The 25435-nt window shown below is 49.9% G+C and overlaps 1 protein-coding gene across 1 annotated transcript in view; it reads right to left on the bottom strand.

Moving 5' to 3' along the window:
• Nucleotides 1–25124, bottom strand: part of CPLX2 (complexin 2) — an 88475-nt gene extending 63351 nt beyond the window's left edge. The window contains exons 1-2 of the mRNA XM_023185155.2: nt 24355–25124; nt 12365–12444 (exon numbers count right to left, since the gene is read on the bottom strand). The gene's annotated coding sequence lies outside the window, so the exon portion shown is untranslated. The remainder of the gene's footprint in view (nt 1–12364; nt 12445–24354) is intronic.
• Between the last annotated feature and the right edge of the window lie 311 nt (nt 25125–25435).

A 25435-nucleotide genomic window follows, 5' to 3' on the forward strand; every position in this document is an offset into this window, starting at 1 on the left:
AAAGAAAGAAAGAAAGAAAGAAAGAAAGAAAGAAAGAAAGAAAGAAACAAATTTAGGAGAAGGCGAGTAACAGGAAGTTGGAGTGGGGAAAAGCGAGATGAGACACAGAGACAGAGAGACTGAGTCGGGAAGGGGGTGAAGGAGACGGAGAAGGTGGAGGCCCGACAAGGGAGACAGAATGTCCCGATTGCGTAGAGCTGAGGATCTCTGCTGGCCCTGTCTGGGGTTCAGTTGCCCTTGCCCCTGGGGATGGGGAAACCATCAGGAATGGACTCACTTTGTTCAGGATCCAGTAGGATTGGAAGGAAGAAATCCTATGGGGTGGGAGGGGAGAAGTTGGTGGATGGAAGAAGTGCCAGGGGTCAGGAGCAGCCAGGATCTTTTGCCAAATCCTGAGTCCACCCGCAGGAGGTCTGCAGTGTCACTCTTCCCTCCAGGAAGAGCCCAAAACCAGAGAAGGACACACCATCCCAGGCAGTGGGCCTGGGAGTTCCTGACTCTGCTCTGGGACTGAGCGGCTGGCTGCCCGTCACTCTCTGTTACAGCTTTCTCCATCATCTCCACGGCCCTGAGCATCATCCAAAGTCATCCTGTTTACCATGTCCTGCTACTTGTTTATTGTCTGTTTCTCTCAATGCAGAGGAAACTCCATGAAGGGAGGGAACTGGTGGGCCTCTTGGTGCCTAGCACAGTGCCTGGAGATGCTCATGAAATGCAGCATGGATGAAGGAGTGGAAGGACAGGGCGGGTAAGATGTTCACACGTGCTGTGTGTGGTAGGGGGGCCGGGGGTGCTGCTTGGAGGTGGCGTTGATGAAGCACTTTACTAACCATAGCTCCTAAAATAAAGGCGTCTGGGCTTTGAGATGAGAGCCCTTGAGAGGAGAAAGCCCTTCTGGGACTCATTGTGTGGCTGTCAGCCTGAGCGCGGGCAGCTGCGGGGAGACGAGGTCCTGCAGGGAGGGGATGCCATGCCTGGCCCGCCACACCTGCTCTCAGGCAGTGAGGAACCCGCCAGTGGCCTGTTGTGGCTGCATGAGACGTGAAGAGGCTGACCCTGCTACCTGGAGAGAGGGGGCCTGCGCAGAACAGGGAGCCCCGCTAGTCATACAAGTGTCAGGAGAAGGAATGAGTGTGTGCCAAGTAAACTAAGGGCTGCATTATGCCAGGAACCCTGCTGGGCACAGCATCAGCTTGCCTCAGTGACTTCTCCCCACAAGGCACAGAGCAAGGGATTACTGAAACAGGTAAAGAGCCTAAGGCTCAGGGAGGTGACGTGACCAGTCCAGGACCACATGGTGGGTAGTGGCAGAGACAAGAGCTAACCAGATTGGCTCCCTTCACATCTCTGGGCCTCCGATACAGTCTCAGGCTGGGGACACTCACCTCCAGATGGCTGCTCACCTCCGTAGGGACTTTTGGTGTGATGCAGAGAGAGGGGGAGGAAGAGGAGGGAATTGGGGAGAGAGATGGATAATTTCCTTCTCTGCAAAATAAGGAGTGAGATAGATGTCCTTGTAGTTGCTTCTTCACCTTCCTTTTGTTCCCTTCTGTTCTATTCCTTCCTGGGCTGCCTGCTTCAGGCTGAGACATCCCAGCTGTCCTCTCAGCACCCTCTGCGAGACCTTGGGCAGGCCCTTCACCTCTCTGCGCCTGGCCATCTCATCTGTGAAATACTCACAACACTTTTGACCTGTGAGTCAAAGGGTGGCTGTGAGGAGTGAAGAAGGCAGAGGAAGCCGATGAAGCCTGGTACCTAAGAGATGCCCCTGGTATCAGCCAGAGGCTCCAGGACACCCACGTCCCAGTCACTCCACTTGGCTGCCAGAGATAGCTTTCTAAAATGAAGGGCGGACCTTGACCCTCCCCGTCCAGGGCCTTGAATAGACACTTTGGGAAAGAGGATGTTCAAATGGCTAGGAAGCATATGAAAAGGTGTTTAACCTACTCATCATTGGGGAAATAAAAATTCCCACGATAACCACTACACATCCACCAGAATGGCTGAAATGGAAAGTGTTGGTGCCAAGTGTTGGTGAGGGTTTTGGAATTCCTGGAACTTCCACCAAGTAGCTACAGTAGGGAATGTAAATTGCTACTATCATTTTGGAAGAAACATTTGACAGTATCTGTTAGAGCTGAACCCACATCTCCTGTGATGCAGCGACTCCACTCCTTGGCATAAACCCCCTGGAAATGTGTACATGTGTTTTTCCAAAGGCACGTACAAAAATCTTCATGGCAGCGCTTCTCCCAAGAATCTAAAGCTGAAAACAACCCAAGTGGCTATCAACACTAGAACTGCGTTTTGGTCTAGTCCCATGATGAGATTTACTGGAGCAATGAGAATGAATGACAACCACATGCAACAACTCAAGAGAATCTCCAATGTTGCTGAGCGGGGTCCAACACTGCATGATTTCATTTATGTGAAGTTCAAAAACAGCCAATGAATCTATGAAATTAGAAGTCAGGGCTGGGCGCTGTGGCTGACACCTGTAATCCCAGCACTTTGGGAGGCTGAGGTGGGCGGATCATGAGGTCAAGAGATCGAGACCATCCTGACCAACCAACACAGTGAAACCCCGTCTCTACTAAAAATACAAAAATTAGCTGGGTGTGGTGGTGCATGCCTGCAGTCCCAGCTACTTGGGAGGCTGAGGCAGGAGAATCGCTTGAACCAGGGAGGTGGAGGTTACAGTGAGCTGAGATCGCATCACTGCACTCCAGGCTGGGTGACACAGCGATACTCTGTCTCAAAAAAAAAAAAAGAAAAGAAAAGAAAAGAAAAAAGAAAAATAAGAAGAAGTTGGGACAGCAGCTCCTTTTTCGGGGAGATGGGGACTGGAAAGGAGAGCAAAGGGAGCTTCTGTGATGCTGGCAAGTTTCTGTGTCTCGAGCTGGGGAAGGTTACATGGGTGTGTTCACTTTGTGAAAACTCATTGAACTGTAAACATATGTTAGGAGCACTTTATGAACGTAGGTTATAGTTCAGTAATTTTTTTTTTCCTGAAAAAACAAAAATGAAAAACAACTCACCCTCCCATGGCTTCCTGCTAGCCTGGGGCGGGGTCTCTGCTCTGTGGCTGTCTGCAAGGCCCTTTGCTGCGCATCAGCCCCCCGTCACCACTCCCTGCTCAAGCACTAGAGAAAGGGGTGGGTTTTCCACATAGCAGGCTGATTTTCACCTCTGTGCCTTTGCCCATGGTGCCCCTCTAGCTGGCATCCCTTTTCTCCCCACTTTCTGTTTGCCTCCTCATCCTTCCCCCTCCCTAGTGGGCCAACTTCCTCCACTCTGAGCTCCCCCAGCCCCCATCAAATTTTCCTTTATCTCAGCAATACTCAAATGGTTTCCATAGTATCATCTACGTGCCTGTCCACTCTCCCAAGGTCAAGGCCTGCCACGGCTTCATTTCTTGCCCCTATGCTCAGTCTGGGGCCGGGCAGGGTGGAGAAACAGAATGCTTGCAGAATGAATGAAGGAAACCTTGCTCTTATTTGAGGCTCCTGTTTTCCCCTCTGTGGCTCCCCACACATAACCCGAGGTTGAACCTCCGTCATTGTCCTGTGGCAGTCTTCTGGAGATTTCTCTTCTATGGGACAAATGTCGCCAGTCCTGATCCTGTCTCCCATGTGTGATGGATTTCTCTGTTTCCTTTTGTGAATCAGAAATCGATACACATTACTCTACACCGATCCCCTCACCTCCTTCATCCTCACTGTACTCAGTTCCCCCGCACAACTCCTGAGGGCAAGGCTGTGATTAGTCAGCCAGGTGGGGAAGTGAGCCAGGCACCTTCCCCTCAAACCCTAGTCCGTAGGGACATCAGACTCTCTCTTCACAAACATCGTGGGAGTAATTAAAAAATGGAGCAAGATGCTCGGGGTTTGCAGGGGGAGGGGAGCAGTTGGAAGAGCAGTGAGCTTCTTGTCATCAGAGGTATGTAAATAGGAACTGGCTGGCTGCAGTCAGGGGAGGTTGGACTCAGTCCCTCTGACCCCAGTGGAGGAAAAGGAAAAACAACGACATCAATTGAGGTCCTACCGTGCATTAGGTCCATTAGACGCGTAATGTCAGAGACTACGCACAATTGTTCAGCGAGGTAGGTGTTATCCTTGTACCCATTTGACAGATGATAAAACTGAAACTCAGAGAGGTGAAGGGTCTTGCTAAGTAGGAATCTGACTTACTAGGAAAGAGCTGGAATTTGAATCCAGATCTTTCTGGCTTCTAAGATTCTGCTCTTTCTAGAGCCATCTAAGATCCTGTGATTCCATCCCAGAGAAACATCTGCTGTTGTGATACAGCCTGGAGAAAGCATGGCAAGTGTCTTGGAGCCCCCTGGAGTGGGGCCCACTGACTTGCCATTGGCCATGGTCTGGCCAAGGCTGTCAGAGCAGTGAGGGTCCATATCCCCGAGTGCACTAGTGTCTGAGCCCTCCAACAGCTGCAGTCGCTCTTGGGTCACCATGGACACCACGTGAGATGGCGATTTCTTTCTGAACAGTTTGCCCATTGACATTTGACCTCTATTTTTCCAACAGCTTGATTTTCATTTTCTAGTGTTTACTGATTGGAAAAATAAGGAAAGGTGGAAAGCTCAGGTTAATGAAATTCTCTCCCCACTCTTCTCCCACTTTTTAGGATGTGTTGAGTTAAACATGCAAATTAAGAGATGCTTTCATGCACCAGCCATGAGGCACCTCTGGTTCCCGGTTTGAGCACTGGACCCTGGCTGCCTCTGTGCCACCCATAGTCCAAGTCCTCCTCTTGAACCCCTGGCTCCTCAGCACTGCCAGCGGCAGGTCAGGGCTTGTGTTGCAAGAACATGAACTCAGTGAATTCTTGTGCGCTCTTACCCATCTTTCCAGCCCCTGATGGTGAGATAGGTCATGTGACTAGTTCTGGCCAACGGCTTGTGAAAAGAAACAATCAGTGTCACTTCTGGGCTGAGGTATTAAGAGTGACTGTTGGCTGGCGTGGTGGTTCACATCTGTAATCCTAGCACTTTGGGAGGCTGAGGCGGACAGATCACAAGGTCAGGAAATCAAGACCATCCTAGCCAACATGGTGAAATCCCTTCTCAACTAAAAATACAAAAATTTGGGCATGATGGCATGGGCCTTTAATCCCAACTACTTGGGAGGCTGAGGCAGGAGAATCGCATGAACCCTGAAGGTGGAGGTTGCAGCGAGCCGAGATTGCACCACTGCACTCTAGCCTGGTGACAGAGTGGGACTCCATCTCAAAAAAAAAAAAAAAAAAAAAAAAGGAGGGACTGTGAATTCTCCACTCACTCTCTTCCCCTGCTGCATAATGGTGGAACCAGCCTGGATCCCTGAGTCACCGATTGGAAGGAAACTGCCTGGAGAGCTGCTGGCTCTACAGAAGACATCATGCAAAGGAGAAACAAATCTTTGTTGTCTTAAATCACAACAGGGTTTCAGGATTAACTTGTTGCCACAGTATAACCTTGACACCTGCAGTCCCTACAGCCCCCTTCCATCAATGCCACAGTCCTTCATGTGTGTCAGGCACGATGCTGGGCATAGATGTAACAAGAGACAGTGGGTCTCCTCAAGGAACTTACAGTCTAAAAACAGCAGACAAAAACAAACGAACTTTAGATGGACTCAAAGTAGCAGAGGGTCAGTGCTGTGACAAAAGGAAATACAAGGTCTGTGGGGAGTACAAAAAATGGGTGGCAAGGCAGAGGGAGGGGCAAGTCACGGAAGGCTTCCTGGAGGAAGTGATGTCTCATGTTAGTTGTGGTGGATGAATAGAAGTTAGTCCCCATGGTCACAAACTGGTGGTACATATTGTTTGGTCAACACAATATTTAATTGTTTTTCTGTTAATTGATAATACTAAAAAATGAGGAGTTTCACATAAAACTTTTGATTTGGACCTTCACTTAAATAAATCCGTACAGGTGTAACCATCAACCCTGGGGCCACGTGCCTGTGTGGTAACAGTTGGAGTGGTAACTCCACTCCCTGGAGGGGACAGCAACTGTCCCCCAAGCTAAGCATGTCTGTTCCCTGTCACAGTTCCTTCATGCATGTGCTCCCCGCCGAGCCTGCTGATGGGAGGTTTGCAGCCCCTGAGTGAGTCAGTTCTCATTAGACATCCTCAGCCTAGCAGATCCTTCTCAGCCCTGGGGCCGAGGATCGGGCTTGCCCAGCACCCTTCCCCTAGGGTCCCCAGCCCATCGGAAGACCCTCACTGCAGCAGCTCACCACCGTACTCAGGTACAGCAGACCACTGGTCCCAGACTGGGATGGTGACGTTGGTCCATGCAGGGTTGGAGAAAGGAAGCCTCAGGGACAGTACCAGAGTGAAGCCTAGGAGACCACAGTGGCTAGTACTCCCTGAGATCCTCCTGGTAGACATTTGCTGGTTTGAGCTGCCCAGAATCCACTCCTCCTCTTTTTGGTGACAGCCCTTTAATTTTCCTTTAGGGAACCCCCCCCTCCCTCATGTTCAGTCTTGGAAGCAGTCCCATCAAGCCTCCATGCTTTTGGCTGGCCGAGAGGAGGACACGGGCCCCACGCCAGGCCAGCTGTCTCCCTCCTGGGGCTGTGACTCATGAGCCGAGTGATACAAGGAGGAAAAAAAAGGGCTGTGGCTGATGCATCCCAGAGGGGACCTGGACAAAACTGGCCTCAGGCCCTGCTTCCAGACCCCTTGTGCAGCTTTGGCTCTGGTCCTTTCCTGAGCCCCGTGGCCAGCTTTCCCTTGGCTCTGGGTACCATCTGATAACCTCAATAACCCCCTTTTCTGTCTGAGTGTGACAGAGTTAGTCTCTGTTGCTTGCTATCAGTGTACCCTAACTCACACCCAGTCCCTCTCTAGGGCTGCTGTGTGTGTGTTCACGTCTGATTCCCTGTACACCAGGCTGACACAGGCCGCCTCTTTCTGTCCCTCAGCTCCTTCCTGCTGCCATGGATAATCCAGGTTGTGATCAACCACTGGATCACAGCCCCTAAATGAGACTCCCTTGTGGATGTAATCAACCTTGCCAGAAACCAGAGGCCTGGGGTCTGTCTCAGATCCACCCTCTGGTGGTAGCCCTGACCTCACTGACTGCTGGCCTGGCTGCTGTCCTGGTCTCTGCATTCCAGGCTCAGGCAGGAGGCTCTGGGCCACCTGCCCAGCAATCTCCCTCCTTCTTAAGATGGGGCCTCCTTTGCCCTGCCCAGGACGAGAACTGCCCCAGAGGTTGTGGTGGGGCCTGGAGACATCCCTGCCTCTGGGCCCATCATGGGCTCTGGAGCCACGGAACCCCTTGCAACACCTTTGCTAGGTTACTCTTGCCTCAGTCATACACCCATTCTCTCCATTTTCCTCATGTACGTCTTGCATTTACTATTACTCATTCTATACTTAGCAAGAGTAACAGATTCATTTTTTGACCTTTAATACATATATTTGAAAAGAGAACATAAGATCCTTCTCATAAATAGGAATGCAGTACCCTGTTCTGTAAATAGAAGGCCATGGTAAAACACAAATACATGGCAAATAAAACATCGTTATCCACTTCCAGCTAGTTACTGTTGCTGTGAAGTCCGAGCCTCTTCCTTGGAAAGGAAATCAAGATGGTTAAGGAGAGGCAGGGACTCTCCCCTTGATGTAATCAACCGAAAAGGCAGTCACTGTCTCCCAGTGCTATTTAATTTGTGCCTGAATAACTCTTCAAATTGTCTCATGGATCCCTGATGGTCTGTGCCCGCTTTGTGGGAAATGCTACCTCAGCAGTCTCTAACTGCTCTGTGCATCTGTGGCCAGCTCCCTGGTCACACTTGACCACTTCTGCCCACCAGGGCTGGATCCATGGCTGCCTGTCTCATGCCCACCCCACACTGTTCCAGGCTGAGTGGGCCTGGGCACCTACTTTGTCCCAGGAAGCTTTTGTTTTGTTTTGTTTGGTCTTTGGAGCATGGTTCTAGGTTCAACCACCCCAGGGAGCTAAAATAAAGAGAAGGATATAAGAACTAACTTTTTGAGCCCTTCTTAAGTGGCAGACACTGTGATTGGTGTTTTACATAGATTCTCTCAATTTCCCCCAAATTTCAGTCATTTATGTGCCACCTTCATGATTTCTGCCCTATCACTTACTTAGTATTTCTCTTTAAATTGATTTGCCTTTTTAAAAAGATCACGTCTTTATTTTCAAAGGAAATGCTATATTATTTCCATAAATCACAGTTTAGTGTGCTGGTTATATTTTTCTAACACGCATCACTTGAGAGCTATTAAAATAATAAATGTTCATCTGGATACCACCTAAAGTCATCTTGTACAGCAGCAATCAATCACATGTGTGCCAGCCTCTGGGAGGTACCAGAGCATCTTAGCTGTGCTCACACAGCCCTGGGAGGGTGGCTCATGGCTGAGATGTGGAGGCTCAAAGGGACACTTTCCCCAAGTTCCACTGGTGGAAAGGGATGGGTCTGAGATCTGGGCCCAGTCTACCTCCAAAGGCATAGGCTCTTTCAATGACAGTACTTTCCAAAATGCACTTTTTAAAATCAAAAGAATCCTTTAAAAGTAAAAATATAGGAGGAAATCCAACATAAAAAACAGATAAAAGTGAAGCTTTTGTGATTGAAATGGGTTTGGAGGATCCATGGCTTCTTCTTTGAGGCCTTCCCTTCCCTAAGCCCATCCTATAATGGGCCCTGAGAACCCTTCTTAGAAGCCCAGAATGCTGAGGAATATTATTTCAAGCCCACATTGCACAACCCTGTCCCTTGGCTCCATTTAGTGCATTTTTTTTTTTCCATGAGCCAAACTCCTGAGGGGCAGCTTCTGGGTCTCTATTATTTTTTCTGGCTAGGCATCTGTACCTTGGACCTTGGCCACCTTGAAATCTTGAAATTTTCCATTTTGCCATCTTGAAATCTTCCACTGGCTTTCTAAACCTTACTCTGACCTGACTATTCACTCAGCAAACACTGATGTCTATAATGTGTACCCAGATTTTTAGGGGGTACAAAGGGGTATGATAGGAATGGAACGTATTTCCTTTGGTGGGTTCCCCGACCCGTGTGAGAGACAGACACTGGTCAAGTGCAGTAAGCGTGTGAGCAGCCTCTGTTCACCTGAAGCTCACTGGTGTTCTCATTCCTATCTCCCTCAGGTGCTGGCTGTATTCTGTGGTGGGCAAGGCCTGGGATGGGGCTGGCCAAGGGGTCCGAGCTATGCTGGCTGCCCTCTGCATGGTGAGGCTAGAGGTCTTGCCTGATTTCCCAGTGTAATTTCTGGGTGGTCTTCCCTTCAGCAAACACTGCCTGACATAAGTCTAGAGTTTGAATCACATCTCACTCAGATCCCCAAACCCTTGCTTCCATGGAAGGACCCGCTTACAATGCTCCTAGCATCTGTAGTATGAAACTCTGCCTGGCTCCCAGCCTCACCCTGTCTTCTCTCCTCATTGCTGAGTCTAATTGACCTTCCAACCTGGAGGCCATCCTCCCACTGAAGTGGGCACCCCAAAAAGATCCTTCTGTGCCAGTAAGAAAGGCATCTATTGCCTTAAACATATGAAAAGGTCCTGGCAGAGTTCCAATAGATTTTAAAGATTCCTAAGGGACATTTAGCCTTGTGGTGCCCCCTGACCAAGCCAAGACTGCTATCCAGCCTCTCAGTGCTGACTATGGCCCTGGTCCTCTCTGAAAGGCCTCCATCTTTGGAACACTCTATAATGTCCCCAGAACATCACCTGTGAAGTCTCCTCTGTGCTATGAGACCAGCCAGGTCTTAGCTAAGTCCAAGTTCCAGGAAGCTTCTCTCTTGGTGGGCCCAAGAGTTGAGTCCACCAGTAAACTCAGGGCAACTCAAGTCAATTCAAGCCAAGTCAACTCAGGTCAACTCACGTCAATGCACCTCATCTTCACCATATGAATATGTGCTGTGGACCTCTCTGCCCATTCCACACCACCCTGAGCCAGGCTCTAGTTGAGAGAAAGGCAGAATTCAGCAATAAAATGACACAATCTTGATTCTCAAAAAGCTTTCTGTTTTAAACCCAGATTCCAGACTCAAACTTTTTCTTGAGCTGAGGGAACCCCTTGCACCAAGGACTGGATAAAGATCCTCCTTTCTGGCCTGGAGACAGGCCAACCAACATCCTAATCCTGAAGTTTGCTTCTCAAGGCTTTTCAAATCACCCTTCCTGGGTAGTATGACTTTGTTAACTCAGATTGCAGAGTCAGCTGGCTCCTCCACCTTTAAGATCTGGTTCATATGGGTCCTGAGTCAATCACTCATAATCATTCATTCATTTATTCACAAACCTGCATTGAGCACTTACTATGTGCCATCCACCTTACATATATTATCTCATTTAATCCTCAGCGTAATCAATGTGAATGAAAAACCAGTAAGGGGCCAGCTAGACTTCAACTTGGCCCTCACTCCAAAGCCTGTGCTCTTTCCATCTCATCCCACTGCCTCTTAGAACAATTGAATAGAATCTATAACACAGGAAGAGATCACTGAATGCTTCAACCAACACATTCTATATGGAGGGAAAGAGTGGATTAATGAATATTTTATGTAAGACCAAATCCCACCTGACCAGTTTATTAGAATTCTTTCAGAAGAGAACTATATAGGGAGATAAAGCGAGACTTTCACAAAAAGCCTTTGTCAAGTTTCCATCCCAAAGCCTATTAATAAAATTGATTCATTATAGAATTGGGCAGAGGTGGGTGGTGAGTGGGAGGGAGTCTATTTTTGCATGGATAGGGAACTGGCTTAGAGACAAGAAAGAGAAGGTGGAGATAGATGGGTGCTTTTCCAAATGGGTTCCCCAGGAATTGGTACTGAGTTTGGTCTTATATAACATTCAGTACACACGCATTGAGCACCCAGTGTGTGCGGGTCTTGCACTAAGCATGGGGCTGGAGTACCCATACAAGCCGGAGTCAGCTCTTGTCCTGGAAGAGCCCAAAGGTGCAAGTGCTCAATGACATCTCCAAATTTTGGAAGATGAGAAGCTCCTCAGCAAGAGGAAATGCCAAGACATTGGAGATAAAACTTGAAGAAGGTTGCTGGGAATGTGGAAACCCCAGACAGCAGCCAGAAGGTCTGGGCTTTAGCACCAGCTCTGTCCCCGACTCTCTGTGTGACACTGGGCCAGTCCCTCCTCGCTCTGGGTCTCAGTTTTCTCTCCTATACAATGAAGAAATTGGACAAGATGATCCCCAAGGCTGCAGTGCTCTGGAGGGAGGAGAATAACTTACACTAGAAACTGCTTATGAGAAAGTCTTCATTTCCTGTGGCCAAAATGTCCCCTTCTGTTCCTGCCCTGTGAGGGGAGGCCCCCCTCCCACCTCTCATTTGTGAACAGTAAAGACGAGGCAGAGAGCCATGAGGTCTGTGATGCGGCGGCTCAGAGCCCAGCCTGGAATTCCTCAGTGGCATTCTCTGCGAATGACTCAGCATCATAAATAGCTCCCATCTGGATGAGCAACGATATCTATAGCGATCGAGATCTCTATATCCACATACACTCTCTCTGTGCAAATATGTGGCTCACTGTATGCTAAATACGAGGTGGCCTGGAGACGTTCCTCCTCTTAAGAGACTATTTGGTATGAAACTCAAGACTGTTTATTTAAAGAAACAAGTTTACAACTATGCACACTGGATTACTGGTTGTGGGTGGTGGGGAAGAGGCGATGTGGATGAGGGACGCTGGGTGTGATCCGAGCTTGGCCAGCCACCTGGAAGAGGAGCTGAGGTTGACTCCTCCACCCGTAAGATGGTTGGGATCCTGGGCTGGGGAGGGGGGTGGCAGGGGGGATGTTCAGCTCATCAGTGCAGGAAGCCACGGCTCAGCAGAAAGAGCACAGGATCTGACAGCGACAACAGAGCCAAGTACCAGCCCAGCTGCCTTTCCATTCATCTTGGGCAGTTCATCAGTTCATTCATTCATTCATCAAACATGTACCAAGCACCTACAATGTGCACAGGCCATTGGGATACAGACATGAAAAAACTTGGAATTCAGCCTTAGCTACCTACCAGCTGTGTGTGTGTCTTTGGGCAAGTCCTTTCCCTCTCTGAGCTTCAGTTTTCTCACCTGTAACTGGGGATAATAATATCCACCTCAGGTTTTTTGGGGAGCACTGAATAAGTCAATGCACAAGAAGCGCTTCTCTGTCGTAAATGCCTCTACAAATGCAAGGTAAACACCATTCCATCACAGTGCCCAACTGATCCATCTCATTCCATCTTAGGACTGTTCTTGGCAATCACAGAGGGAAGACATGCCCCCTTTATCAGGGCTCCATGGGTGAGGGGATGCCCTGAACACACTATCCAGGACTTTGGTGCTGAGCAGTGCCCTTACCTTTGCTTCCTGGCAGAGCTGGGATGCAGGCGCCTTCAGTCACTGAGCAGAGCAGATAGCATGGCAGGGACCACACCTTCCTGGAGGAGGAGAGAGGAGGTTGAGGGCTGAGGAGAGAGCTTCTGGAGGAATTGGCTTGCTGAACAGGCATGGAGCCCAGACCCCAGTGAAGGCATGCCCTCACATCTCTGGAGGCCACCACTGCTGCTCTTGATTCCAGCAGAGGGCTGGGTGGGGTGGGGCCCTCCCTGGCATCAGACCCAACTCCTGGCCCATCTCACGCAATCTGACAGTAGTTACCCATCTTGTTCACTGGTGCAGGTAGCACCACTTGGAGGGGAACCAAGGCCCCAGCAACTGAAGGGGCTGCAATGTCCTCCCCCCAGGACAACCTGTCGCCTCCTCCCCCAACTCTCTATTTCCTCTTCTTTTAGTAACCATAGCCCTGCTCTCAGTGGCTCCGAAGAGGATACCATTGTCTCACTTGCAGAGGTGAGGACTGAGGTTGAGAGGCATGAAGGGTTGGCCCAGATCATGGAGACAGTACAGAGTGAATCAGGGCTTTCCACAGGGATCAGCCAACTCCAGGCATGGTTACCTCCTAACACAACCCTCAGACCCCCACTTCCCTCCCCTCCTCCATTGCTAGAATAGGAGCTCCCTGGGGCCGAGTCCGGCTGTCTCCCCAGAGCCTGGCATTTAGCAGGACTTGATAAGTATCTGTTGAGTGAATGAATGAATGAGTGAGTAACTAAGTGGGTGAATGACTCTGCCAGGCCGTGTTCTAAATGCTGGTGACAACAGCAGTGAAAAGGGCAGGCATGATCCCTGCTCTCAGGGAGCTGACAATATTTGAATTTAAAACTAGCAACTGGATTAAAAACAGGGCAGATGTTCCTGTTTCCAGCTTGTTGGAGAGGGAGAAGGGGTGGGCGCCTGTGGGCTGCAGCCTGCTGCCTGCCCAGGGAACGAGCACCTGGGTGCAAATGGCATCTTCGCTGTCCTTAGGTGGGGCCACCTGTGTGCAGGGACAGGAGGTTGGCCTTTAAGAAGGGAAGGAAGGAAAGAGACGTGGTACAATTCTGTGTTTAACGTCTACCTACTGCTCAGTCCCAAACGGCTAGCGCGTCATCTGGCACATAGCACGTGCTTAGTAAACTTTTGTTCCATGAATGAAGAGTGGGCAGAGCACATTTTGGGATGACTTAGGTCTAGGAGGCAGGGAGAATCAAGAGTGGTAACTACTAGAATTATTACGACTTAGAATGGAGCATCACTCCTTACAGAGCCTTTTCACACACTAATCATTCTCCTGGGCAGGAGAGGGGCCTGTTGAGCACACACTTGCTGGTGAGTGCTCTGTGAGTCTGTGCTGGGCGCCGGTGGTGTTGGTGTAAACAAAACAGCAATGCCACCACCTTCAGTGTATTTATGTGTGCCAAGCCCTCACAGCCACAATCCTTAACACTCCCATTAGCCTGGCAACACCAGTGTCATAACCCCTACCACACAGAGGATGGCACGGCCTTGATCTTGCACGGTGGAAACCCGTGAGTAACTAAGTGGGTGAATGACTCTGCCAAGGTCTCTTGTCTCACTCTAGGAGTGAGACATAAAAACTTCATAGCTGAGGCTGGTTGCAGTGGCTCACGCCTGAAATCCCAGCACTTTGGGAGGCCGAGGTGATAGATCGCCTGAGGTGGGGAGTTAGAGACCAACCTGACCAATATGGAGAAAACCCATCTCTACTACTAAAAAAAAAAAAAAAAAAAAATTAGCCAGGCATGGTGGCGCATGCCTATAATCCCAGCTACGCAGGAGGCTGAGACAGGATAATCACTTGAACCCGGGAGGCAGAGGTTGTGGTGAGCCAAGATGGCACCATTGCACTCCAGCCTGGGCAACAAGAGCAAAACTCTGTCTCAAAAACAAAAAAACACAAAAACAAAAAAAACAAAAAAAAGTTCACAGCCGAATGGGGACGTGAGCAGGAAAGCAGATAGTTAAGCTACGATGTGCCACCCCCACTAACACAGTTTTCTCTAAGGTGCCTCTCTCTTCAGCACTTTAGAGAAGCTGGGAGGGCTTCTCTGAAAAGGTGAGTCTGGAGCTAAGGATTTGCAGAGGCCAAGTGGACAGTGGGGCAGGAAGGGCTTTCCAGGCAGAAGGAACAGCATCTGCAAAGACACGGAGGATGCATGGTCTACTCAAGGAACTGGGAGGAAGGTGGCTTGGCTGGAGCCTCAGGGCCAAAAAAGAGACTGGCAGGTTGTCAGAGCCAGTTTAGAAGGGGCGTTAAAGGAGCTTAGGCTTCACCTTGAGGGTGATGGGGAGCCATTGCAGGGCTCAGCTCTGCGCTCTCAATCCTTCCAGTCACCTCAGGGGCTCAAGGATGAGAATGGGAGCATGAAGGTGGGGAATCTGGGGTGCTCTTAACAGGCTGTGGACAGGGAGCTGTGCTAAGGCAGCGGCTTGGGGTGGCAAAGATAGGAGGAGTAGGTAGCAGGACTGAGGGCTTGATGAGGTGTGGAGCTGAGGGAGAATGGGACTCAGCCTGCCGGCTTGGGTGTGTGTGTAGTAGTAACATGGGCGTCTGTGGCAGTCAACCCTCTCGTCAGCTGACCCACCCTGTGGAGTTGGAGGTCCTCTCCCAGCCACGAGAAAATCGCTGTGGCAGCTCCTAGTGCCAGTTCCAGCAAAGGCTACCCCTACCACCTGACTGCTTGCAGACCGTGTCCTAGCAACCTTGCAGCCCTCCCCTTGGCAACGTGAGCTCCTCCTCTGACTGCGCTGGAAGGAAAGGTGGGGCTGGGATGCCCCCTAACCACTAGACCCGCCCAGGGGACTTGCCACTTGCAGCCTGCCAGGCTCATCAGGTGGAGGCTGGCCAACCAGGTGAGGGAGGTGGTCTGGACACAGAGAGCCTTGGGAACTGGGTTCTGACCCCAGAGCTGACGCTCTGTGTGAAAGATCTTGGACACGTTTCTTCCCCTCCACAGGTGTCAGTTTTCCCTTCTGTAAAATAAAAAGGGATCGCTGCAATCTAATGCTGTCTCATCCCATGTTTGATATTTTCCATGCTTATTGCTTGGATTCTCTGTTGCTGACACAGATTTTAGTGTCAGACTCCAGGGATTTAAATCCTAGTAGACAAGCCATCTCATCCCTGAGTCTAGATTTTTTTTTCTCTGAAAAATGGATATATCTCATGTTTACTCAAAAGGGTTATTAGAGTGGGCTGAAATGGTGTCAATCGAAGTGCTTTACAAATGGCAAAGAAAAATTAAGATGAATGGTACTGATTTCATTTCATCACATGGTCTGTGCTCTATTGAAATTCATTGGCCCACCACCAGCAGCGGCCACAGCAGCAAGAGTTTACTGAACACTTACTATGTGCCAAGCATTGTGCTGAGTGTTTTCCTAATATTACAACAACCATGGGAGCTACCTGTAATTATTATTCCCATTTTACATATGAACAAAATGGAGGGCTCATACGGTTAAGTATAGGAAGAGCTTGGCCTGGGTCCCTGGCTTCAAAACGTGCTGGTTTAAAATGCATGAGGTGTCCACCTCAGGATCTCTTCTTACATCTTAGGTTTTTCCTCTTGTCTGAAGTCAGAATCTACCAGGGTTGGGCAGTCAGGGGAGTAGCACTAACATTTAATGAGCATCTTTTATGTGCCAAGAATTGACCAGGCTTTCAGATTTAAACGTGTGTGTCAATCACCGGGAGGTCTTGTTAAAATGCAGGTTCTGATTCAGTGCCTCTGAGATGCAGCTGAGATCGTGCATTTCTAATAAACTCCCAGCTGATGTTGATGCTGCCGGTCTGTGGACCACACATTGAGTAGCCAGGCACTAGAGGACTTTAACCAGTATCCTACTGAATCCTGGTAACTAAGTTTTATTAGTTCTGGGTTCAAAGATGGGGAAATTGAGGCTTGAGAGGCAATGCACCTTACTAGGCTCCCAAAGCATACAAGGGGTTCTTGTCTGCTTGTGCTGGGTCTGATCCTACACAGCACCTTAGGGTACAGGCCCAGTATCACCTCCTTGATGTGTGATCCTTTCTCTGGGCTTCTGTCTCCACAGCCAAGGCAGGCACTGTTCTCTGGGGACCCTACCGGGAGCAGTTTCTTATTTTCAGTTCTCCATGAGCAGACTGGCTCCTGATACTGGCTCCTAGTGGGAACAGGGCTTGGCCCAGGCAGTGTCCCTGCAGTTGAGCAAACGTCTTAGGGCCAAGATTAGAACCTACTTATGTACAACTCATTTCACCTTCCTCACCCTAATCCCTCCTCTTTTGTATCCTGTCTTTATTTAAAATTTTGATATTTTATTCATCACGGTTTTTTTGCATTAATTTTTTTAAAATATTGCATACAAAGTTATTTATCTTAATCAAGTTTTCAGCATCCCCTTAAATTGTGCACCAGAGGCAGGTGCCTTACTGGCCTCACCCCAGTCCTGGTGGCCTTATGTTGTCTCCCTCCCCCCGCATCCTCCCGGCATTAGGATGCTGCCCGCAAGGCACTGCAGTGCCCACACGGCCGTCCGCGCCAATGGATTTATTTCCCAGCAGGTGAGTCCTGCAGATGCATCACTTGCACTGCCCCTTGGCTGACCTGCTCTAGAGATGGCAGCAGGGACTGTGGCCTGAAGGAGGGCCCAGGGGATCACTCTGACATGGGCTTCACCCCATCCACCCCTTACTGGCTGAGTGACTGAGGGAAGTGACTTCACCACAATTTAGATCACACCACCCCTCTATCTCACAAGGAGATTCCCCCAGCCTTCAAGGCCCTGCCTAACCCCAGCCTCACAGCCTTTCTGCTCTCACCATCTGTGACCTCCTCCTTGCTCACTTGGTTCCTGCCCTGCAATCTTGTCAGGGTTGTTTTTGCCCTAGGACCTCTGCATGTTCTGTTCCTTCTGCCTCCATGCTTGTCCCATAGGCAGCTTCTTCTCCTTCAGATGCCAGCCCCAATGCCTCTTCCTTGAAACCTTCCCTGATTTAAACAGCCTCATCCTCCTTGGCACACTCTCTTTTACTTTCTTTCTGGTATTTATATGACTTGGTGAAATGATTTTGTTTACTTGCCTGGTTTTTGTCTCCCCACTAGAAAGTGAGTTCCATAGAGGCATGGCCCTTATCTTCCTCTTCACTGCCTCTCCAGCTTCTAAAACAGTTATTGGCTCATACAACTGCCCAGTGGGTATTGACGAATCAATGAGCTATTCCTTGGGCTTCAGTTTTCACATTTGGGAAGTGGGATGATAACCCTAACCCACAGTGTTATTTTCATAATTGAAAGCACATTTGGGCCGGGCGCGGTGGGTGGCTCATGCCTGTAATTCCAGCACTTTGGGTCCCAGCAAACGGATCACCCGAGGTCAGGAGTTCAAGACCAACCTGGCCAACATGGTGAAACTCTGTCTCTACTAAAAATACAAAAATTAGTCTGGTGTGATGTCACGTGCCTGTAATCCCAGCTACTTGGGAGACTGAGGAAGGAGAATTGCTTGAACCTGGGAAGCGGACATTGCAGTGAGCCAAGATCATGACACTGCTTTCCAGCCGGGGTGACAGAGCGAGACTGTCGAAAGAAAGAAAGAAAGAAAGAAAGAAAGAAAGAAAGAAAGAAAGAAAGAAAGAAAGAAAGAAAGAAAGAAAGAAAGGAAGGAAGGAAGGAAGGAAGGAAGGAAGGAAGGAAGGAAGGAAGGAAGGAAGGAAGGAAGGGAGAAAGGGAAAGGGAAAGGGAAAGGAAGGGAAGGGAAGGAAAGGAAAGGAAAGGAGGAAGGAAAGAAGGAAAGAAGGAAGGAAGGAAGGACATTTGTTGAGCATCTGCTATGTGCCTGTCATTGTGCAAAATGACCAGGTGAGCCCTGGTGGTATTATCCCCATTTTGCAGATGATGAACTTGAAGTTCAGAGACATGGTGGGATTTGCTTAAGATCTTCCAGCTGGAACAGTCAGGGCCGAGGCTCTCTCCTGTTGGAGAAACACCTGGCCCCATGCCCTGCTCTGCAGAGGTGTTCCTGATGTGAGAGCCAGGGCTGAGTTCCTCGGAGCCTTTTGCCATTTGCTGCTTGAACTGCAAGACCCTACTTGCCCGCCTGGCTGTTGCAGCTTCCGACGAGTCAGAGACAGGAATTCTAATGGCTGGTTTTTGTGGAACACAAAGGCCTGCCTCTTCCAAATGTGGAGATACATTTTCTCCGCATTGGCATTTACCACGCTGAATGTCTGGGGAACAGTTTTCATCTGCCAGGCACTTTACCAAGATTAACTTTTGAACCCTATGCAGCAGTGCTTGTTGCAGATTGAGGGGGTGGCAGGGAAAGTGTGGGCAGTGGTGTCTTTGATCACAGGAGAACCTAGGATTTGGAAGGGCTTGAGATCCCACGTCAACACCTCTGGAAGTTTGGTTTATTTTCCTGAGAAGTGGTTTCTCCATTGTCCTGAAAGCACTGAGCTCCTAGACGATTCAAGGTTCCTGATGTTTCCTGGCCCACTTGGCTACCAATTCAGCAATGTAGTCCACAAATATTTTCTGAGAATACCCTAGGCATTATTCTAGACTCTGAGGATGCAATGATGGGACAAAATATATGCTGCTTTTGTTCTCCTACAGATATTAACTCAGTGGAGGAGCCGGAGGACAGAGACTCCTGCCGGTAACTGGCTGCGTGACTGTGGGTTAGTTCCCTTCCCTCTCTGGGCCTTTGAATTTTATCTTCCTCTCTACTCTGAACTGCCATGCTTAAAAGTCTTCAATAGCTCCCCATTGCTTACAGAACAAGGTGGGCATCTGTGGTCTGGGATTCAAGGCCCCAAGCCGGGCTCTAGTGGACACTTCTTGGCATGTGCTCCTGGCTCGCCCATCTCCATTTTGCTCTGTTTTTATTTAGAATACTCGTACTCATACGGCACTTTCTGAGTGCCAGGAATGTCTGAGTGCTGCACATATTTTAACTTGTTTAACTCTCACAGAAATCCCTTGAAATAAGCCTTTGGACTCTCATCATCTCCACTTTAAGAATGAGGACATCGAGTCACACAGGGGTAAACAACTTGCCTAAACCCATGCAGCTTCTCAATGGCAGGGCTGGGATTTGAAACCAGGCAGCCTAGCTCCTGGGCCATGCCCTCCATGGCTACCACACACTGCCCCTTGGTGCACCTGTGCAGCAGCCTTGCCACTCTCCTTTCCCAGATACAATCCCACATCCATTGTGCACCTCCGTGAAGCCTTCCCTGATGCTTCCCAGGCTGACTTAAATCTTCTTGTCTCTGTTCCCACAATGGCAGCCTTTAGCATGGGATACTGTTGTTCTTGCTTGCCTATTGTCTCCTCAGTTGAATGTTGACTACCTCCGGGTGGGAGAGGCTGTGTCTCACCCTTCCTGCCTCAGTGCTCAGCCCAGCACCCCCATATCATCCACTCTCCACACAGCAACAGAGGCATTTTTTTAAACACCCAGTTTTTTTTTTTTTTTTTTTTTTAACACTCCTCTGCTTAAAGCCATCTGGCTACTATCTATTACATTTAGAATAACAGCTTCAATCCTGACCATGGCCTAGAAGGGCCTGCACGATCCCCTCTCTGCCCTCTCCCTGCCCCTGGTGGCTGCTGCTCTCCCCTCACTCACTCCACCTCCCATCTGTCCCCACACAGTCCAGGCTCACATTAGGGCCTCTGTCAGAGCGATTTCTTTTGCCTGGAGTGTGCTGTCCCACGTCATCACATGACTGACTCTTGTTATTCAGGCCTCAATTCCATGTCGCTGGTTCACACAGGCCTTCTCTATCTGTCTGTCTGTCTATTTTCACATTTGCTTTTCAATTGTTATCAATGACTGTGCCTACTGTGAGTCTGTGAGCCCCATGAGAACAGAGATTAGCAGTGCCTTGTTCTGCTGTATCACCATCACTTGGAATAGTGCCTGACACAGAATAGCCATTCAATGAGTAAGCGTCTTGAAGGAAGAGGAGATGCTCACCAAGTCCCTTTGGGATCTTACATATTGCAGTTCAACTAGGCCCAGGTAATATAATGCATCGAAGTCAGTCTAATCCCAAGCTGATAGCTGGGATAATTTCACAAGCCAGGATGCCCTATCTTGATCACTTTTCTATGTCTGGACTGCAATCACACTCCCAGAGCAAGGCACTTTTTTTTTTTTTTTCCTGGAGATGGAGTCTCACTCTGTTGCCCAGGCGGGGGTGTAGTGACATGATCTCAGCTCACTGCACTCTCTGCCTGCTGGGTTCAAGGGGACTTTTATTGGCTTTTAATGGCTGTTCTCTGCTGACTTCCCTTCACCAAGGATGCTAAGAACTCCTTGCATGTGCTCTCAATTGTCTACCTAAGACTTGCGGAAACTTGTGAGCTACTGCCCTCCCCATTTGATAGGCAGGGGCTTCCCTGCAAAGTGAAAAATCTGACTTGCAGAATAAGAGCCCCAGAGCCCAGTCAGGACACACGTATCCATTATGGCCATCACATTTCATCAGTAATATCAGTAATGGGGAGACTTTATGTTCCCAAAAGGCACAAGAGCTCTGAGTCCTGCCAGAGCCTGAGCCAAACACTACTCATTTAGCACCTCCAAGGAGCTGAGGTCTGTAACTGAGCAGGGTGTGCAGCCAAATTCAGGGCAAATGGGAAAAGGAAGGCCTCATATGCATCTGGTTAAGGCAAGCAGGGCAGACAAAAATCCACAGAAATGAGATCTGGGCTTCTGACTTTTCAGCCTTTTGCTAATGAGAACTAAGGGACCAGCTGAGAGGTTAGCACAGCAGCCAGAAAGAAGGTGCCACCAAGATCAAGTTACTTAGAAAGTATACGGAAGGGGCTGGGTGGGGTGGTTCATGCCTTCAATCCTAGCAGCATTTGGGGAGGTGAGGCAAGAGGATCATTTGAGCCCAGGAGTTTGAGACCAGCCTGGGCAACATAGTGAGACTCCATTTCTACAAAAAAAAGAAAGAAAGAAAGAAAAAAACTTAAAAAAAATAGCTGGGCATGGTGGTGCACGCCTGTAGTCCAAGCTACTTGGGAGGCTGAGGAGGGAGGACCCCTTAAGCCCAGGAATTCGAGGATGCAGTAGGCTGTGATTACACTATATATATATACACATATATATACATACACACACACACACACACACACACACACACACACACACACACACACACATATATAGAGAGAGAGAGAGAGAGAGAGAAGGGAAACTTGCAAAGGGATCTCAAAGATAAAGACCAACTGTCATACATTGCCATCTTCTTGAGAACCAAGAAGGCTATTTTTTGCCCCCCTTCCTTTTTCCTCTTCCAGCCTCTTTGAGCTAGAGAAGAAAATGGCATCCTAAATTTATGAGTTCATAGAACTTGGTTCTAGTCTCTGCACCATGGAACTTTGGGCCAATTTCTCCCCATTTTTTACCCCTCTTTTCCTCATTTGTAAAATGTGGCTGTCGGGCCCAGTGATTTCCAAATCAATTATTTCCATAATGTTAAGCTTTCTAGCCTTAGGAGCTCATGATTCAGATTACTTTGAAAGGGAAGCTCTTGCTTTTTCTCTATGGGGTTTGATTTGTCTTTAGTTAATGGTCTAATGCCCAGTGTAGGTAGTGGACATGAACAATTCTGGCATGGTCAAACCTGTTGAAGGTTGATGTATCCCTTGTTTATTTCTGAAACAGTTTCTTTTAATGCATGTGGCTCATCACTACAGTGTGGCTTCTCAAGACATCCTGCAAAGGACGGAAATGTTCAGAATGGATTGAGGAGGGAAGGTCATGATTTGAGTTAGTGATTTCCAAGGTGGTCCAGTATCTGAATGGCAGAAGTTGTACGGATGTTAAAATCTCTCTGCATGAAATGATGTGATGTCTTGGGTTTGCTTCCAAATAAGTCAGTGTGAGTGTGTGCGCATGTGATGAGAGTGGATGTGGGTGTGTGTGATGAGAGTGGGTGTGGGTATAAATGAAACAAAATTGGCCAACTGTTGAAGCTGAATGATGGGTATGTGGGGGGTTATTATACTATTCTTTCTATTTTTCTAAATATGTTTGAAGTATTCCATCATAAAAGGCTCTTTGGAGACTGGCTCCAGTCCTTCTCTCCACTCTCATCTTTCAGTCCATATCCCGAGGACCCTCTGGCACAGTGACATTTCCTTGGTGGCTGGGACTTCACATCTCTTGGGCTTGACACACAGCTCTCTCTGCCTGGGGTCCTTTTCCTTGTCTTTCCTTACAGTTCCTGACTCCTGCTTCTGAGATCTCACCAGCCCAGTGCCTTGATACTTATCATAACATATTGCAACTGTTTGTTTTCTTTTCTGGCCTGTGACCTCCTCAAGCTACTTCTCTGCCTCCCCAGTGCACAGCCAGTGCCTGGTATGTAATAAGTCCCCAGTACAAGTTTACAGAAAGGATAATAGCAGTCATAGGATCTACCGTTTTTTGAGCATTTACTATGCGCCACTAAGCTCATTACATGGCTCTCTCATTAAATTATCATCCAAGTGGGTACTATTAATCTTCTCATTCCTCTTTAATAGCTGAAGATAGTCTCAGAAGGTCACTTGCCCAAGGTCACATGCTAGTAAGTAAACCACTCTGCTATTCTCCTTGCATCTGGGATTTTAAAAGACTTCTCCATGAATGTTATGCAACAGGACCAGGAGTTAGAGAGCCCGGGTTTTAGGCCCAGCTTTGCTACTAAATTGCTGAGTGACCTTGGGCGAATCACCCCTGCCCCCTAGGCCTTGTCTTCCGCGGAGACAATCAGTGATCTAGAGTGTCACGTGATCCGAGGGCCCTCCCAGCCTCAGCTCTCAGAGAAAAGGTTTCTCTTCCTCGTTTGCTTTCCTGCCGCGGAACTGGCTTCCCTGTTTGGGAACCTCCCGGCTTCACAGACGCTCTCAACCTTTTTTTCTTGCTAATTGCAACCTCCCAGGCTTAAGCCGAGTTCGCAACCTGCTGTCTGGGTCGCCCCCTCCCCACTGCCTTCTCTGCGGTCTGGGATTTCTCTGGAGGTGGGGGCGGAACCCAGGGCGTGAGGGAGAGAGGGAGCCTGGAGCTGTCCCGTTCGTGAGGCTTCCCCGCGGCTTCTCAGCCCCCCTCCCCCTACGGAAACTCAGCCTCACACTTTCTAGGGATGTTCCGGGGACAGCCGGAGTCAGTGATTGCAGCTGCCAGCCGCGGGCTTCTGTGCTGGGCTCTTGGAAGTCCGCGGTTCTGAGCTGGGATGGGGGTGGGAGTCTGGAGGGAAGAAGGGGCGGTGCACTCCTTCCTCCCCGCCGAGACCTCAGCCTAGGCCCAGCCCGCCCAGCGGAGCCGGGACCCTTCTGTGCCTGTGTCCCCTCCACCCTCTTGCCCACTCTTAGCTGGGCCCCGCCATTGCACGGCCAGGCCTCGGCGGACGGCAGACCCAAGCCGGAGACGCGCGGCTGTGCTAGGCCCCCGCACAGCTCGCCGGTGACACCGCTCTGGGAGAAGCTGAAATCCCACGATCGATGCAGCCTCACGCCACCCCTAGGCGCGCGGGGGGCCCCAGACCCGCGGCTTTGTTCGCGGTTCGCTGTGCAGCAGGAGAGAGCTGTCCGCCGCCGCGGTGCTGGCGCGGGGAGCGGCGCGCGGGGCGAGGGACTGTCCTTAGCAGCCGCGCGGAACCCTGGCGGACGGTGCAGAGGAGCCTGCCCGGCGCTGTCCGCCGCTGCAGTGCTGACCCGGGAGGGACCCCGCGCGGCGCGGGAGCTGTCCCAGAGGTGGTGCTGGAGCGAGAAGCCCGAGGCGCCCTCTGCCTCGCCCCGGAAGAGCCGCCGGCGGCTGAGAGCTCTAGGGAGGGGGAGAGGCCGGAGGAAGCCGCCTTCAGGAGCTCTCGAGTGCGGGGCCTGTGGCCGGGGTCTCTCCGCCAACCGCTCCCGCGGAGGAGGGCGGCTCAGCCACAGGGAGCGAGCGCGCGTTCTACGAACCTGTTGGAGGTTGCAGCTCCTCCGCGGCCGACCAGGGCGCCCGGGACCGAGGTTCTGGCGCGTTTCTCCCTCCCCCTCTTCCTTGACTCCTCCGCCGAGGCGCTCCCTCCTGCCTGGGCTAGCACACGTGCACGCGGGGGGCGCCGAGCCCCGTTTCTGTCCGCCCCGAATGTCTGCCGAGCTGCAGGGCACAGAGCCCAGAGGCCTCCCGCCAAGGGCAGACCCGCTCCCAGGGAGACCCAAGCTTCCCGAGAAAGGAGGCAGGGGCTGGCGGCGGAGACGAGAGAGGGCGCCAGCAGAGGTGGCCGTGAAATCAAGGAGACATGGGAGAGTTCCCACACAGGCAGTGCTGCCCTGAAGTTCGAGGACTTAGGGGTCTGCCACTAGGGCATCCTGACTTTGAAATCTCTCTCTCTCCATTTCTGTGACCAATAACCAAATGCAGGTCTACCTACCTGCTCTGTTGCAAACTCCACTCTCTGGCCTGACTGCCGCCAGTACCTCATTCCAGGCTGTCTTTTACCATGTCCCAGAGAAAGCTTTCTAAACTAACTTTTTGACGGGATCCTTCACTAGCAAGACAAGCTATGTGCCCATCATGACAGAGGACCACTTATTCTGAACAGGCTTACCCCAGTGCCTTAGCACCTGCCCTTCCCTTTGGCTGAGACTTTCTCCCTTCCTTACTACTTAAGCTTTATCTGCAGGTGAAAGCATCCTCATTTTACATGCAAATTTACCTAGCCCCTAAGGCACAGTCAGTCACTGCCTCCTCTAGGATCCCTCAGCCTTTACATCCCTCCACTACACTTCTCATCACATTGTGTTACTCATGCACCTCTATCCTCAGTTGCCAGGCTAATAAAAACTGGTTCCATATTTTATGTTTCTCTGTATCTTCATCTCCTAGCCTGGTGACTGGCACACAATAGAGGTTGAGTTATATCTGCTGAATGAATGTACACATGAGAAGCAGAGGTCAAAATAACTTCCTTTTCTTCATGTGATTGCTCATTCGATCTTTCTTTCTTTCTTTCTTTCTTTCTTTCTTTCTTTCTTTCTTTCTTTCTTTCTTTCTTTC

The sequence above is a fragment of the Piliocolobus tephrosceles genome, chromosome 4, assembly GCF_002776525.5.
Source record: "Piliocolobus tephrosceles isolate RC106 chromosome 4, ASM277652v3, whole genome shotgun sequence".
NCBI classification, from domain to species: Eukaryota; Metazoa; Chordata; class Mammalia; order Primates; family Cercopithecidae; genus Piliocolobus; species Piliocolobus tephrosceles.